Source organism: Hemitrygon akajei, chromosome 20 (assembly GCF_048418815.1).
Source record: "Hemitrygon akajei chromosome 20, sHemAka1.3, whole genome shotgun sequence".
In the NCBI taxonomy this organism is placed as follows: domain Eukaryota; kingdom Metazoa; phylum Chordata; class Chondrichthyes; order Myliobatiformes; family Dasyatidae; genus Hemitrygon; species Hemitrygon akajei.
Genome location: NC_133143.1, coordinates 42,291,013 through 42,308,302, shown reverse-complemented (window position 1 = coordinate 42,308,302; position 17,290 = coordinate 42,291,013). Strand labels below are relative to the sequence as shown.

Sequence of the window (17,290 nt, the reverse complement as noted above, 5' to 3'; positions counted from 1 at the left end):
CTGTTTAATTTAGGTGATTTCCAACACTAATATTAACAGCCACTAAATATTTATAAATCTTGATGTGAAATTGAAAGAGTGCAATATTTTTAAAAACTAGAGCTGAAATAGAGGCATGCCATCTTGAAAAGTGTAGCATGGAAAATGGTCCTGCCTCTGAACATGTTCTAACTTATTATTTCTCCATAACCTCATTCATCTCCAGGTATTCCATATTTCATCAGAAGGTTATTCTACGTAGTTGAAGCAGAAAATCCTTGCTTTAGTTTTCTTACCAAACCAGGATGACGGGTGTTTTCTGATTAGTTTCTGCAAGTCTCCTGTGTACAAGTTTGACAAACAATAAGAAATAGACAACCAATTGTCTGTTCTTTCACCCAGCATTTTCCCTACTTGCTTGCAATACCTGAACTTGAACTTTCAGTGATTCATTTGCAAGAACGCACAGATGACTCAACCTATAATATCTTGCCATTTAAAAAAATATACCACTTCCTTACTTCTTCCACCAATGTGCATGACCTCACATATCATACTTCTATCAACCTCTTTGACTGTACCATCAGACAGGAGATACCATAGCATTAGGACAAGGACTGTTATGGTGGGGAACAGCTTCTTCCCCCAGGCCATTAAGACTTCTGAGCTCCCTGCCACCAGCCGGATCTCACCACGTATAAAGCACCAATAGCGTTAACATTGTTTACTTTATAACGTCATAAATGCACTGTACTATTTGTTAATTTATGTTAAAAATGCACGTTATTATTTGTTAATTTATTTGTGTCAATATTACTTTATGGGCTGTGTATGTGGTTTATGTTCTGTATTGTGCACATTGGCCGGGAGGAACATTGTTTCATTTGGCAGTATATGTATATATGGTCAAAATGATAATAAACTTGAACTTGAATTTGAATATACCCTTGAACTCTCTCTGCATGTTCCTCATAACACACACCATCAAACAGATATATATCACCAGCAAGCTTGTACAGTATATACTAGAATTTATCCCTCATTCAAATCACTGATATGGACTGTAAACTGCTACAATCCCTTCATTGATTCTGGCAGCACCCACTTAGTCACAGCCTCCCAACCTTACAATGATCTTACAAGCTTTCTGTGCATTAACCAGTCCATCTATAGATTTCTTCTAAACCCATATGCTCCAATTTTGTTTCATAACCAGTGTGCCACCTTATCAAGATCTTCTGAAAGTCCAATGACACTGTTTTCCTCTTATTCTGTATTTACAGCCTGAAAAGCTCTAACAGATTTGTCTGACTCCAATTTCTTTCATAGTCCTCGGCCAAAGAAATCGATCCCTCAGCTCATTACATCCATGGTGACCTTTTTACCTAACTCCACTAAACACATTTGCCCATATTAGATTGGGTGCTTTCTATGCTCTACATAGACAAGTTCCTCTCCATATGTCTTGTAAATGCAGCAAATGTATTTTATTCCACCACCTTTCCTGGCAGCGAGTTCCAAGTATCAAGTCCTCTCTACACAAAAAAAACTTTCCCATCGGATCCAATTTAAAATTCCTTCCTCTCACCTTAAACCTAAGCCATCCAGTTCTAAACATCATGACAATGAGAAACAAATGCAAGCTATTTACACTATCTATGCCTTTCATAATTTTTAATTCTATCAGGTCACACCTCAGCATTTCTCACCCTAGGAGAAGCAAACCCAGCCTTTCCAATCTTTCTCCATGACTAATGTTCTCCAATCCAGGTAACACCTTGGTGAATCTCTGAATTTTCTCCACCACAAATCACATCTTTGCTATAATTAAGTGACCCGAACTGCACACAATACTCCATGTACAGAATATGCAGTGTGTTGTACCTACTGAACCGTCAGATTTCTTATTCGATCACTTTCATACTCTGCCTCCCTTTTCCTTATCAGTTCCTTCATTCACCTTTGCAGATTTCTAACATTTTCCTAACGCTTGATCTTGTTATTTTTATGAGCAACATTATAAGCCTTTTGATTTTGGTTTATACTACCTTCAATTTCTCAATAGCCACACTCAGTTCTGTTTCCCAAAGGGATGTATGTTCTCTGTGAACTATGTATCAATTCATTAAATGTTAATCATTGCTTATTTGCTGGCATAGTATTTCATGCAGTTTCCTTATCTATTGCAACCAAACTCATGTCCCATTTGTTAATATCATTATATAAATATAAATATATATATATATATAAATATATATTATATATATAAATATAAAGCTGCACATATGCTCCAAAGTCCACACATCTGCTAGGCACTGTGCCCAAAAATGCTAAAAATTGTTTCTCAAATACCTACTCTCATTGTATAGAACCCCCCATCTCACAACCCTGCCAATATGCGGAAGTCCCTTAATTTTAAGATATGGTCTTGAAAAAAGCGCAAACTGTCAGCCTAATACTGACCTTCAAACCTTTACCGCTCTTCAGTGTAGCATGGTCCATGAAACTAACACAGCACTTCAAGTGAATTCAGCCTCTAAATCTAAAAGAGATGCTCAAATTAACACAGACCCTCATTTTAATAGAACTCAATGAAAACTATACAAGCCCTTAACTTTCAAAGCCACTATAATGAATATATCTTCAAATCTGTTATTGCATCTCAATCTGCCTTGCTTCATTTTCTAAAGACAGATAAGCTGCAGCTAATAAGCTTTACCCACCTTAGTACAGCTCTTCAACTGTTAAGACCAAAACAAAATCCAGATCCATGGAGGTTAAAAAAAAAACATATTGTCCCAAGTCTTGTTTTTTTTTCTCATATATGGAATATCATTCTGACAGGATGCCTTTAATGCAATTCATAGATGGCATGGAAACAGAGGGAATGATATCACTGTTTTGAAAATCAAGAGCAGAAGTCACCAACGTATGTGTTTGGACCTGTTCCTCATATACATACACCTGTTGTCACCCCACACCCTAATATTCCCACAGTCACAATTTCATTTTGCAATCCACAGGTTTAATTACCTCCAGGTTTTGTGTTACTGCTAGGCAACAAGGCACAGCGTCGATGAGCATCAATCAGAAGGCGCTCAGATGGCAGATTTTGTGACCCTGCACAGTTGCACAGCTGGTAGAAGTGCCAACTCACAGCACCAACAACCTCCACTCCGGTGTTGTTGAAGTGGAATTTATATATTCTCTCTACGATCACGTGGGTTTCTCGGGGTTCCCAGTTTCTTACTGTGGTGAACTACATATACCTGTCTGGACTGCTCCTGTGGCTCCTCCCACAGACCCCTGTATAAAGGCGATTGAGGCCTGAGCCCGGCCTCATTCTCCAGGATGTAGTGTTGTTCATTTTTCCAGTCAATAAAAGCCGATATCTCGCTTCTTACATCTCAGAGTGAGTTATTGATGGTGCATCACTTACACAAAACAACAATGTCTGGTTTGGTCAGTTGATTAGCCAGAGCAATTGCCCCAACTGTAGAGGGGAGTGGTAGGGTCTCTTTCCTCTGGGAATGGTGAGAATGTGAAACTCAGAGATGTGTGGTGGAAGTTTTCCCAGTTCAGTTATAGAAGGTCTAGTTAAGGATCTCACACCCCTTCCTCTACTACTTACTAAACACAGCTCCTCTGCTAGTCACATGCTCTCCTTACTTCCACATACAGAAGTATCTTTCACCAACACTAGGTCAGCAACCCTTTGTACTAGCAACACTATGAATATTATTACCACTTAGACCTTAGTGTTATAGAAAGGTGCTCATCACCAATTTTAAAAGGGACATTTAGGAATGAACAATGAAAGCTAGCTGTGCTAATAGGACATGCATCCCATACATCAGAAGTAACAGAATGGGGGTTATGCTTATTGAGCTGGATAAAGAACAATAGAATATAATCTCTAAGTGCTTATTTGGCTGACTAGCCTGTTTTATGCTGTGTTTTCAACATACTAAAGATTGTAAGCAACATAAACCCAACCTAAACCAGCTGTTTTCTCATAATGTAACTCTACAGTCCAAGTAGCATCTTCCTTCAAACTGAGTATCTGGGAATATTTTCAATGTACAAGGCAGTTACATAGAAATATCTATTTAGATGAAAAATTATCCACTTCAATACAGAATAGCCATTTCTGATCACATTTCTTTGGGTTTTTAGTAAATATTACAATTGCTGTTCATTTCTTTACCTATGAACATCCGCAGAGAAGCTGCATCCTCACCACCCAGGCCAGGCTCTTTTCTCACTGCTGTCATCAGGTAGAAAGTACAGGTGTCTCAGGACTCAGATTCAAGAACAGTTACTACCCTTCAACCATCAGGCTCTTGAACAAAAGGGGATAACTACACTTACTTTATTTCTGGTGTTCCCACAACTAATAGTCTTACTTTTTGGACTCTTTATCTTGGTATTTCGTGCTCTTGTTATTTATTTCTATTCACATTTGCACAGTTTGTTGTTCATTGTTTACAGTTTCTGTTCTATAGATTTGCTAAGTATGCCCGCAGGAAAAAGAATCTCCAAGCTGTATGTGGTGACATATATATACACTCTGATCATAAATTATACTTTGAACTTTCTGAACTTTGAACATTCCCCTTTCCACCTGGTTTAATAACAAACAGAAGCTACTCCAGCAGAGATTTCAGTACCACTGTGTAGAGCTCCTTCATCACAACTTTATTCTGCATTTGTAAATTTAATTAACTGCAAGGAAATGCCTCTCAACTCTGTAAGGGCCCTGAGAGAAACTGGGCAAGACTTCAGAGGAAGATTCTAGAATTGATGCCAATTGTTCCTATATAATGATGCACCATCAATAACTCACTCTGAGACGTAAAAGCGAGGTATCGGCTTTTATTGACTGGAAGAAGGAATGAGCAGCACCATACTACATCCTGGAGGCCGGGCTCAGACCTCCATCACCTTTATACAGGGGTCTGTCAGAGGAGCAGTCATCAGGGGGCGTGTCCAGACAGGTATATGTAGTTCACCACATATAGTTTACCAATTTACAGATTATATGGAGGTCTGTTTACAAATGGCACAACTTAATTGTTCTCTTCTTGTGCATTCTGTAAAATGTGACTCACTGTAAATGAACTAAGTTGAAGCATCTTAAGGATTCAGCAGCTATAATGTGCAGAGTAATCCTGCTATACCTTTAATGAGTAGCTTAGACAAGAAGCTTCCCCAGAGAAAACAAGGGAAAACAGTGAACAAAAAACCAGACACACTCTTGCACAACTCCAACTGCCACCTACAAAGTGTTGCAGTAAGCTGTGAGTAGTTATCTGCATCTGACAGAGAAAAAATGGAATTAAAATATACAGCTTGCTGTTAGTTAATCAAGATTTTTCCTCCAAATCAATGGTAGGATGGTAGGAGAAAAAAATGCAGTTAGCGATAAAGTGAGATGTTATCAGATATCAGACGTGTTCTAAGGTATTCAGGGCAAGTGTTAGGCAGTAAGATCGAATCAAAACTAAACAATTCTCATAAATCGAATGTGAGCTCCAGCTTTACATTGCACTAAAACAGGGGAGATTTTTAATTCCCAGTACTACACTGATGCTTCACTACAGAAAGCCACAACAGAACAACAAATAAATAAGGCTTGATATACTCCAGAGAAAATATCTCAAATCTTAAAACAGAGCAGAGAAATGCTGTAACAAGAACATCAAGTTATATCACGTAACATTCCAGAAACAGAAACAGGTTTAACATCACCAGCACAGGTCGTGAAATTTGTTGATTTCACTCCAGCAGTACAATGCAACACATAACATCTTTAAGTTTAATAAGTAGTGCAAAAATATAGAAATAAAAAAGTAGTGAGGTAGTGTTCGTGGGTTCAATGTCCATTCAGGAATATGATGGCAGAGAGAAATAAACTGTTCCTGAATCACGGAGAGTGTGCCTTCAGGCTTCTTTATCTCCTTCTGCAACAGCGAGAAGAGGGTATGTCCTGGCTGATGGGGCTCCCTCATGATGGATGCCACATGTTTGAGAATTTTTAGCATTCCAAGATATAAATTACTGAAAATATTGATAGAAACTTACTAAGTATTAAAAACGTTTATAGAAATCTTTATGGGTTAGGTCATGCTTGAACCAACCCTTCACCTTGCCTACACCAGCCCACCCAGACTCTCCTTTGGTTGCACCTACCTGCTGCAGGATCAATGATATAGAAAGTAGTCACTCCACAGGCCTGCTGTCAACCAAATTGGGCCAGGAGCATTGAACGGGACTCCAAAAAATTCAAACACTTTAGCAAACAGTTTAAATGGTCAAATAATACAACAAAACTAGTTAAAATATTTCAGACTCTTCAAAATAATTCAAGAAAACACAATATTGAATGTTGGAAATTTCCATTTAAGTGAATGGAGCTATTATTGCTTGAAAGCGAATCAAGGCGAATGCAAAGCTAAATGATCAAATGCAAATAACATCTGGCCCCTCACAGTGGCCGAGTGGGAGGTCACGTACAGTCGTTTCTGACTGTGAGCACATTTCCAGCTTCTGTGCTGCAGTGCACAGATGTGAAGTAGAAGATGTGCTGAGGATTAGAAGGTGGCTCCCCACTGAACCAGTACCCTACATCTAAGCTTCCTCTCACTCAACAATACTGATTATTAATTCAACCTAAGACGCTTGACCATCTTGAATGACCATTCCTTCAGCAATCTTGAAGGAAAGAGATTATGTGAGATCACAAACTTACAAAATGACAGAACAAAATTGCTTTTAGCTTGCTACATGCCTGTTGATACAGTGCTATTACTAGTAAATGTGTTGTAATTCCATAGTCCTGGGGCCATATTTTTAAACCAAGGTCATTGGCAATGTTTTCCTAACCTCTTCCCTTTCCCCTCGATTTTCAGTCATACATCACCTTCAACTCAAAAAAACCCCCAAAATCTGCCTGTCAGTTGGTGCATGAGGATCTCTGACGATTCCCACTCCCAATTCCCTTTCAAATTAGTTCTACTTGTCACCAGCTTATAGCAGTCCCTATATTCTTTGATAAGTCAGAATAGAACTGCTAAGAGGTGCCTTTTCTGTGTGTCAGAATCCAGAACGTTTGAAATAGAAGCACAAGGGGCTCAGGAACAAGGATATGTAGATAGTGAAGAAGTGACCAGCACATGGCACTAGAAACCGTACCTTAGTACTCAATCATGACATGTCCTAGAACACCAACCTTTCACCACTAAAGTATAAGAAGATGTCAACTATAACAGGATGTAAAGCTCAAGACGTGTCCACTTGTCCAATCCATTCCAAGAAGGTACTTCTGGTCTACTTGTGTCTCCTATCCTACCTCATCATAATCTATTAGCATAATCTTTATTCCCATTGCCATCCTATAACTCATTCATAAGGCCAGTGATGTTGTGGGGGTGGAACTGGACTCTCTGATGGTGGTGTCTGGAAAGAGGATGCTGTCCAAGTTGCATGCCATCTTGGACAATGACTCCCATCCACTCCATAATGTACTGGTTAGGCACAGGAGTACATTCAGCCAGAGACTCATTCCACCGAGATGTAACACTGAGCGGCATAGGAAGTCATTCCTAACTGTGGTCATCGAACTTTACAACTCCTCCCTCGGAGTGTCAAACACCCTGAGCCAATAGGCTGGTCCTGGACTTATTTCCACTTGGCATGATTAACGTATTATTATTTAATTATTTATGGTTTTATATTGCTATATTTCTTCACTATTCTTGGTAAGGCTGTAATGAAACCCAATTTCCCTCGGGATCAATAAAGTATGTCTGTGTCTGTTAACTTTATTTTAGATGTATCCAAATGATCCCTCCAGTTGTTTTGCTCCTGTTAGTAGGGATTCCACAATCAATCAATCATTGTTAAGCAAACTGACCTCCAGTTCTCTCTCAACTTCCATTTTCATTTTCCTATTCTCTTTGATAATGCGCAGATGTAGTCTAAATTAATCAAGCATTTTATCCTTTTCAGGTCTGATTAGCTAAGTTAAGATAAAAATTTTCTTATTTTAAGTGTGGTTAGATCATATTTACCTGAAATTCTCATCTTTGTTTTCAATCTCCTCCACATTCCCACACTTCTGATCTTTGTAGTCACATCTGGCCCACGATTAGCAGAGTCCTGTGATTCTGAATTTCTGCCCTACTTATCACTGATCAATTTTAATTGGTCCACTAGGCCTCCAAACTCTGAAATTCCTTTTCAAACCTTGCTATCTCTACCTCTTACCTTTTAAGAAGAGTATTAAAACTCGCCTCTTTAGTCAAATGTTTGATCCATCTGTCTGAAAATGTAATTATTTTAATTAATAAACTGTTAAACCCCTCTGGTCCTGTTACTATACTGACAAGATATAAATGCAACTTTTCACCACTGTGATTGGGAAAAAATGGAGATAAACTGCAAAATAGTGTTGGGTTGAGGGGGAAAGTGACAAACCTGTAAACAGTAGGCAGAACATGGTCATTGGGAGGACACCTTCTGCACTTGATCACTGGGATTTGTTCATTAAATCTCCCTTCTATTGATCCATTAGTTTCCCCTGCTGGGAAACCCCATCAACAATCAATTAGGCTCCCAAATGTTAAGGGTAGCATGATTCAGTAGAAAATATATTAAAGATCATCTCAGGATCCAGTCCCCAGCTACACACATAGTTAGCCATAAACAGCATGTGTGTGATGCATGAAAATCTCCCCCAATCTTTCTTCATGTCTGACACATCAATGTATATTAAAAGTAACCTATTTCTTTTTTCAATTGAACGGAAGTGATTTTGTCCTCATTCAATGACAATACGATTATCCAAATTCTAATTGTCAACTAGTTAGCAGAAATTGCATCATTTGATCAAAGGTGTTTTAGTGAAATATTGGATATTTTGGATATTAGCAATTAATTTCTAGCCATTCATGTACAATTTCTACCCATTAAAATGGAAGTAATTTCCTCATCAACTAACTCCTTTACCATTACAGAATCAAGTTCCCCTTCTTTTAAGGTTGGTGACTTCTGCTTTGCTCTGGCAGTTTTTTTTGTTTACTATATTCTGCAAAAGACTAATTTTGTTTCCAGTGACCAAACCTGCAAACCAGCGGCCCTGACAAAGCAGAAGGTCAAAGCTTTCCCAAATCTGAGGACGAAAGTCCCTGGTGAAAAACACTACTTGGTATTTGCCTCCAAATCACAAATGTCCTGCCAAATTGTCCTGTTTTGGACAACAGCCAGAATGACATGAAACTGATAGCTGATTAGTTCCAATGACTTTGGCACCAAAGAATGCCCCTACACAGCCTAACTTCTGGTGCTGCAAAGGGGAATTTGGGGTTTACAGGCAGCCAATCAAAAACTTCATGAGAAAACTACCTGACAAACAATAAATTCTTGCTCCTAAATACCTTAATGCCAATTTTCAATATTGTGACCAACTCCCTGATTGTGGCTATGAAAGAGAAAATGAAAATAACACTGACAGATTTAAAGAATCAGTTATTAAAATGGCAAAAATAAATGTCAGGTATGAGCATGCTCATCAATATTTTCAAACCTGGACCAGTTTTACGGAAAAACGCATGCACTGGAGGTTTACTACAAAAGATAATGCGCTATCAGTTCACAATAATACAATAATATTATGTTATTGATCCAGCAGAGGCTTGGATAAATGATGTAGAGATACAAGTTTAAGTGTCATCATGGAAGCTGGGGATTTTAAAGTTAGTTCATAGTGAAGCTGGAATAAAATTGAATTTTCACAAAATATAGCTTGGTCTTTGGTAAGGAGCCATGAGATACTTACACTTAATAGTTTACTCATGATGAATAAAATCTATTCTGAATTATCAGCGATGAAGCACTAAGATCTGTTGGATAAGGGAATGATTATGTTCTATGCCCTTTATATTAGTTTGAACATCAAACAAGCCAAAACTTGCACTTTCTTATTGTACAAGTTCAAGATTTAAGCTATTTGCTCCTCCATAATACTGAACTGCAACTGCATATTTCTCCAATTTTCTTCATCCATCAGCAGTAAATACAAAATTAATTTTGACCTCCGATTTTATATAAGCAACTAAATAAGGGAAAATTTTCAAACTAAAGGCAAATCTTCATAGACATATAATTCTGCTCTTCACTACTGAATGTGCCAAGCAATGCACTGACTTCCAGATAAACTACTTTTGTCAGCACTGTTTCTCTACATTCTCAGACTCAGCAATAATGAATTAGCTTTAGAGTGAAGAAAGGATAGTGAATTGCAATTTCGTTCATACTGAAATATCTGGCTGTCCATGTATTTACAAAAAATACTAAAAAAATTATCAGAGACCATATCTCATCAGATTTTTTGCCATATGAGTAGCTTGTATATTTGTTACATCTGTGGAGAAAATGATATTAATTTTTAAAACTCAGAAGAATATCATTAAGGGCGGTGGGTGAAGTTCAGTTTCAATCTCAGTATTTTGTATTATTTCAACAATATTTTTCCTCATCTTTACTCGTGGAATATTTAATTCACTGAACATAATTAAGCTTCTATTCCAGGCACTGATATTTAATTACAGGAAGATTTTGCCCTGTTTTTTATTTCTTTACTCAAGCTGAATTCAGATAAAAAGTCCTGGACATGAAATTGTAATTCTGTTTCTCTCTCCTCTAAACCTGCCTTACCTGTGGAAAATTACCAGCACTTTCTGGTTTTATTTCAGGTTTCCAATACCTGCCCTATTTTACTTCTGGGTTCAAGCTATCAAAGTAATCCATGTCTTTCAACAACTCCATTACAACAGATTTACTAACCATATAGCAAAGTTTCCCAACTAAAAGGAAAGTACGCAACATGGAAAGTACCAGAAATCCAAAAGTATCAAACATGAAAATTCAATCACAAAATTCTTATTGTATTTAATAGGATTAGGGGAGTATTAAATAGATCCAAGGATTACTTTTGGTATTTTATGCTACATAATAGTATAACACTGGGCTGCAATCCAATTTATTATATGGTTATCTTGTAGAGCTAAGCATGAGCATTTCCTTTGCAAACCTAAGCTTGTGCCAATTGTTGTCTGATAGGTAAATACTGACAAAGTTCTTAACTTCACTATTATTTGCAGTAGATTTTCTGCCTACTTATAACTGAGAAGATAGCATTGCAAGTCCATAGTTATAATATTATTGTCAAAAAATTAAATATTATTTTATTCATAATGCTGTTACTCTTTCTTGAAATCTTTTAAGAAGAGCTCAGGTAAGCAATTTATAAAAATTATCCAATTTATTTTACTAAGACATTTAGGAGAGGACACTTACTGAGCTAAAACTATTACAATTCTTTGCAGAAAACAGAAAAAAACTTCAAGGAATTAAACAGTTTCAAGCAAAAAGACAAAAATGCCTTTGCACTAATTGTTCATGGCAGGCTAATAAACTTAGTATAAAATGTTATAGCAATTCTACAGATTATGCAAAGGATTGTTCATTTTGTACAATTCTCGAATCCTTGATATATTTTATTTGCAAATCTTGCCACAACACAGAAAAGGCAATTCTTTGAGAAGGTATTTGTGATTTGGAGCAAAGCCATTTAGGCATGCTTTAAATCTGTGGGTCATAACATACCTCAGAAGTTGTTATGAGTTTACTTTCCTGGAATTTTTTCTTCTTATTTTGGGCCTCGTCAGCTTTTACTGAAGTTGATACCTAACAATCTACTCAAGAATACAAATTTACTCTTCACTTTCAGCTGAATTACATTTTTATTATGTTAAGGGAGAGTAATGTAGATAACCATAAAGAGAATACATCATTATCTTTTACAAGTTAATTTCAGCCAGTTGGTTCATAAGTCTAATATTCTGAGAAGCTGTAATTTAGGCCATCGTGTTTGAAGAACATCAGAGATAGATAATAAAGTTAATGTTAAATTCCACACATATCAAAGGTAACTACCTTTCTGACAAATGGTCTCAATAACAGAAACTCATTTGTTATCCGCAGATGCCAACAGGGCTACGTGTTTCTCGCTAGTAATGCTGCTTGACTAGCTGAGTATTCCAATATTTTATTTAGCAGGAATGAGTGGGAGAGAGGGAGTAAAGGAGTTGTTTCAGATTTCCTGCAGCATCTCGGTTTTGTAATGCAAGTCCTTTGTATATTTCCAGAATTTAGTTTCTAATCTCCAGCATTTACATTTGTTTTCCTGTTACATCATGTAAACTCCCCACTGAATTAACAAAAAATTTCTTTTAAATCAAGGGACCAATGCTTCTCAATGGAAAGGGGCTAATTAAACTAATGAGCTGCTAAATATAAAGCGCAGCACTCCAGGTGAGATCACAATAAAGAAAATAGCTTGGGAAGGAAAGGCATTGTGGAAAGTTTGTATCCAATGTAGGGGAAAGTGATTCCAGATACACCTGCTCTTGTGTCTGCCCAAAAATTTCTGTAGCTTAAGTGGCTATAGGGAACAGTAAGACTTCAACAACATCAATCCATTCTTGTAATCAAATGATTTGATTTAAACCCACTAATTCACAAAGTGTTGTGCGTGAATCCAATAATATTGCTGATTATAGGGGTGCAGACAGAATTCTAAGGAATGCAAATATATGGCATCCTCCAAGGTCTAATCTTGTAATTCACAGATAATGGCAACAAAAATTCTCAACATTAAACATATTTGCTATATCATACTATTATGTTTTATTTTATTATTTGCAGCCAATTGAATCTTGTGTACAGAAGGTACTGAAGTAGATGTGGGAACATTTTTACAATTATCGGAGTGACATGCCCAAAATATTGGAGGAACTCAACAGATCAGGTAGCACCCAAGGAGAGGAATTAACAGTCAACACTTCAGGCCAGGACCACTCATCAGGACTAGTCAAGGGTCCTGATGACGGCTCTCAGCCCGAAATACCGACTGTTAATTGCTCCCCTTAGGTGCTGCCTGATCTGCTGAGCTCTTCTGGCATTTTGTGTGTGTTGTGCTGGACTTCCAGCATCTGCAGAATCTCTTATGTTTACGATTTGCCATTACCATCTGCTCCATCAGGATCTGTAGTGGTTACTTGGGTGCTTCTACAACGGTTAATACAAACACAAGTGCCTGACCTGGGTCAACAAGTTCAGTTTTTAAGCACAAATATTTTATCTAATTTATGCAAACTTATTTATTGCTCAGAAGACTTTTCCATCAACAAGCATACAGCTCTGTTTGTTGGCAGGTTAATTAATTTACAAAAGCCATTGCCTTCCTAGTCACCTGATCTGTCAACTTGAAGAGATGATTATGCATAAGCATCAGTGATATCTTGTGGGATCTATCCAATGAAGGATTAACCATGTCCTTCCAAGGAAGCTTAAATGCCATTACTGTAGAATACATTGACATCTTATTATGTGAAAGCTATTTAAGTAGTAAATATTTGCAGCCGCCTTAGTGAAGAATCAAAAGCCATCTTGACCACATTATAATTTGCAGCAAGCTTCAGTTCTGCAATTGTGAAAATATTTGACAAAGAAGCCACCACATGGTCTCCAAGGTGCAAAGTTGCACACTTTTACGATAATTTCACATTCTGTACTCCATTCTGTACTGCTGTGAAGTAAGACAACACTATGCATAATAATGTAAGGTGCTCATTGTAATACACCAGCCTATTCTCCTTCTGTATGGAAATTCAACAAAGAATATCACTACAGTATAAAATAATTCTCAAAGTAATTTAGGTAACTACTTATTGAAATCTTCACAAGATGCTACAATACTAAATGTCAGGAATTGTCACAGGGGAACTGCATTGTTTCTTAAAAGAATTTAAGCAAATAACTCAATTCCAGATACCTGCATCTCCCTAGCCCTGCAAGATTGGAATGGAAAACTCATACCAGGTGAATTACACATCAATTTACTGAGAGTTAGACTAAATGTTTGAAGTTTAAAAGAACATTATTACAACGATATTTTTCTCTAATACAAAATAATGGCACAGTTTGCTCTGCAAAAATACCATATCAGCAGTGAACCATAACACTGCGGAGCATATTGAATACAATCATTGTATTCACCTTCTCTTTGCAAAGCAGCAATGAATGTCAGTGAAACAAGATTTTTTTAAAAAACAATAACAATTGTGTCCAGGGCAATATAGCAGTTTGGAAAATGGTGTTGCCTTGTGTCTAGTCTTAAACCGATTTGAGATTAATAAAATGCCTCGCTCTGCCGAATGACGAAGGTGGGTGAAATACACAGGAGTGGAACTTCTCCATTTCCAGTGTTTTTTTTCCTCAGTCTAGCCATTTTGGTGCTGCATTGAAAAAAAATGAAGCAAATATTGTTGTTTTAATATTATTTCCACGTATAGATCAAAAATATTACAGAAACGAGCGTGAGTATTGCTTCAAAATGGTTTCAAACATTTGTTGCATTTACAATATTGTTGCAGCCAAACCTTTCCCTAAAGCACCCTGGAATTTCCAGCTAGTGCCAGACTACATCCCCAGGCTTGCCTGTCCTGAAGGTCTGTGGTTTAACATTTCTTTTCTGTTGATCACTCTTACAGGCTTCATTCAGCTCATTAGAAAAGTAGACCACAGAGAAATGTTTCTAGAATTACGAAATAAAAAGACAGAGACGACACGACTATGAAGTGTTGGTAAATGGTGTATCATCACATACATAGGTGGGAGCATGGAATTTAATCCGGGAAGGATTCCCATTGTCCTACTGACTGGACAGAAATGACAGGATGATTTATGGAGATATCTTCGTTCCCCACCCTATGGTGAAGCGCATGCGTCAGGGGAAACAAAGGAAGCAAATTGCCATATACGTTGAATCTACCGCAGTCCCTTACGAAAACTGCACGCCCTAATCATGTTGAAAAACTATTATAATCGAATTGTACTGTGTGATGCAAGATTTTCACGGAGGAGTGAAGAGGGTGGAGGGGTTCGCTCGCAAATCCCTAACATTTCGATAATAATTCTATATGTGGAGATTAATGGTACTACAATATGAATTTTCTCAAGAACAGATAATCTGTGCACTCTCTCCCACGGGCAGCAAACCAGTACATCAGTACAACGATTCCAGATGGGTTCGACCTAAAAGATGCCAATCGGTTACAGTAAATCCCTTCTTATCATAAGATTCATTAAACCGCAGGTTTCATCAAAACAATAGAGTCGTTTCCTTAACGATAAATCGCTTATTTTGCGTGTGTTCGCCAATGGAATTGCTCTAAATTTATTCGGTTTGTATTTAAGGATACAAAATTGCATTCATATGATTCTGGCAACATGAAATAATGGCCTTTAAAATATTAATCGGTCCAGATGTTAGGAATCAACTGTTGTTTAATACGCACGTCAATGATTTTCACACCATGAAACTATAAAATGATCAATGCATTACAGCTGTCGTCCTTTTTTCTACCATGAGATGTGAGTAACAAAACACACGATAGTGGGTTCCTCATATTCGCGACACGTTAAGTCAGTGAAGACTTGTTGACTTGTATCTTTGCAGATCATTTCACAAAATCTTAACAAAGCTTTGCACAGGAAAAAATAAAGAACATAGTCTATGAAAGAATTCGGTAGAGTGAACTGACACATAATCCATTCACACATCGCAACCCATAGTCAATAAAACGCACCCACTTCCCCTCAGCGCAGTGGCTGCAGTCCTCCGTTTCTACAAATAATTCAAGACGTCCTTCTGCTTTAGATCTCTCCTGTGGACCAAACCCTTTAAATGTTTAGAACAAGTGCAAGGCCACGGTACATTTCTATGCAGAGAGGCGCCGAATCTGTCTCTTACCGTTATTCCGATCGCCCTTTCTCCTGCTGCCCGGTCCTACGCTGGACTTCGCCTGCGCTGCTTGTGTCTGACTGTGAAATGGGGAGGAGTGGGGGATTTACGCGACACTCCTCCGCTGCTGCTGCATTTCGCCTGAGAGTGTGGGCAGGAGCGACTAAACCTTAGCCCATTTGTAAAATAATATCCGAGATGGCGCTGTGAACACAATTGGGCACTGGGGCCGGCATCACGTGCCTTTTTTCCTCCAAATTCCGACTTAAAAGAAATTGACAGCTTTGAAGTATTTTAATCAATCGCTTAATTATAGACTTTTGCGAGTTTCAATAAATTCGCCTTATTTTACAAATTCGACGGAATTTTTGAAATTTCACACAAATATGTTTCATGTAATTATTTTTTATAAGCAAACGTGCCCATGCAGTATATCAAAATAAAATGTATCTGTTATTTCAAGGACATATTTTCTTAACTATATCTTTCTCCCAATAGTGGGTTTTGCTTCGTGGGAACATGGGTGCAGAGGCTGGTGTGGGGGTAATTACAGGCAGGCTATCAAAGGGTCCTCTCCCTGACCGATTCCCCAATTCACTTACAAGGTGTCATTTGGGTGGGTCTGTTACAACCAGAGCAATTCTTGTTAAATACTCGAGACTGGTTAAGCATAGGGCGCAGTAAATATCAGTGTGAGCCGAAGCTATTTGGCGCCCCCTGCATTTTCTTTCTTGATAAAACACCATGCTGACAATCAGCAAGTTACTGTACCTTTGGTAGAAGAATCCAAATAGTCGTCAGTGATTAAAAACATAAGTGCCCAATCTATCCACACTCGTCTTCTTCTGCCAAATTATACTAGAGGGGACTTTAAAAAAAAACCATGAAGCTTTCAAATACAAAATAATGAACTTACCAGTATCCAGCTGTTCTTGGATATTCAATGGCTAATCAGTCTGTTATATCAGTTATACAATCAGGTGAAAGTTTTTCTATAGCTTTTAAGATGAGAGGATCTAAGAGTGTCTATTAGTTCCAGAGACGGGTTTTGCTGCGAGTTCATCGCTTTCTTACTGCTCTTCTGTGTGTCACTGACTGCACGTCAGTGCAACATTCCCGTTTCTGCGGCTGATCAGGGACCCTGCCATGCTTCAATTGGAGAGATTGGACTGAGGCGGCTACCAAGCAACCAGTGTGTGTGAACTGAATGTTGAGCAGCCCCAGTCTCCGGGGAAACACTGCGCTTTCTCTTGTCAGCTTCAGACAGCACACAGCACACAGACACTGCACAAACGCAAAGAAATTATGGATATCAGATGCAATTTAGATTAAAAGCTCGTTCTGCGACGTCCAGGTTGTCTTTCTGAACCATTTGTAAATTTGTTTCTATTAAGTTTTTTTTTGCACTCCAAAAATGCCTGCAAGTCGATTTTTGGTCATCCA

General features: G+C 37.9%; 1 protein-coding gene across 3 annotated transcripts in view; it reads right to left on the bottom strand.

The window, feature by feature from the left end:
• Window positions 1–16,984, bottom strand: part of LOC140713761 (uncharacterized) — a 55,459-nt gene extending 38,475 nt beyond the window's left edge. The window contains exon 1 of one of the 3 annotated variants that reach the window (XM_073024249.1): window positions 16,764–16,984. The gene's annotated coding sequence lies outside the window, so the exon portion shown is untranslated. Of the gene's footprint in view, window positions 1–15,856; window positions 16,042–16,763 lie in introns of those variants that run through there. The other 2 variants (XM_073024251.1, XM_073024248.1) reach the window with 2 other exon arrangements.
• Between the last annotated feature and the right edge of the window lie 306 nt (window positions 16,985–17,290).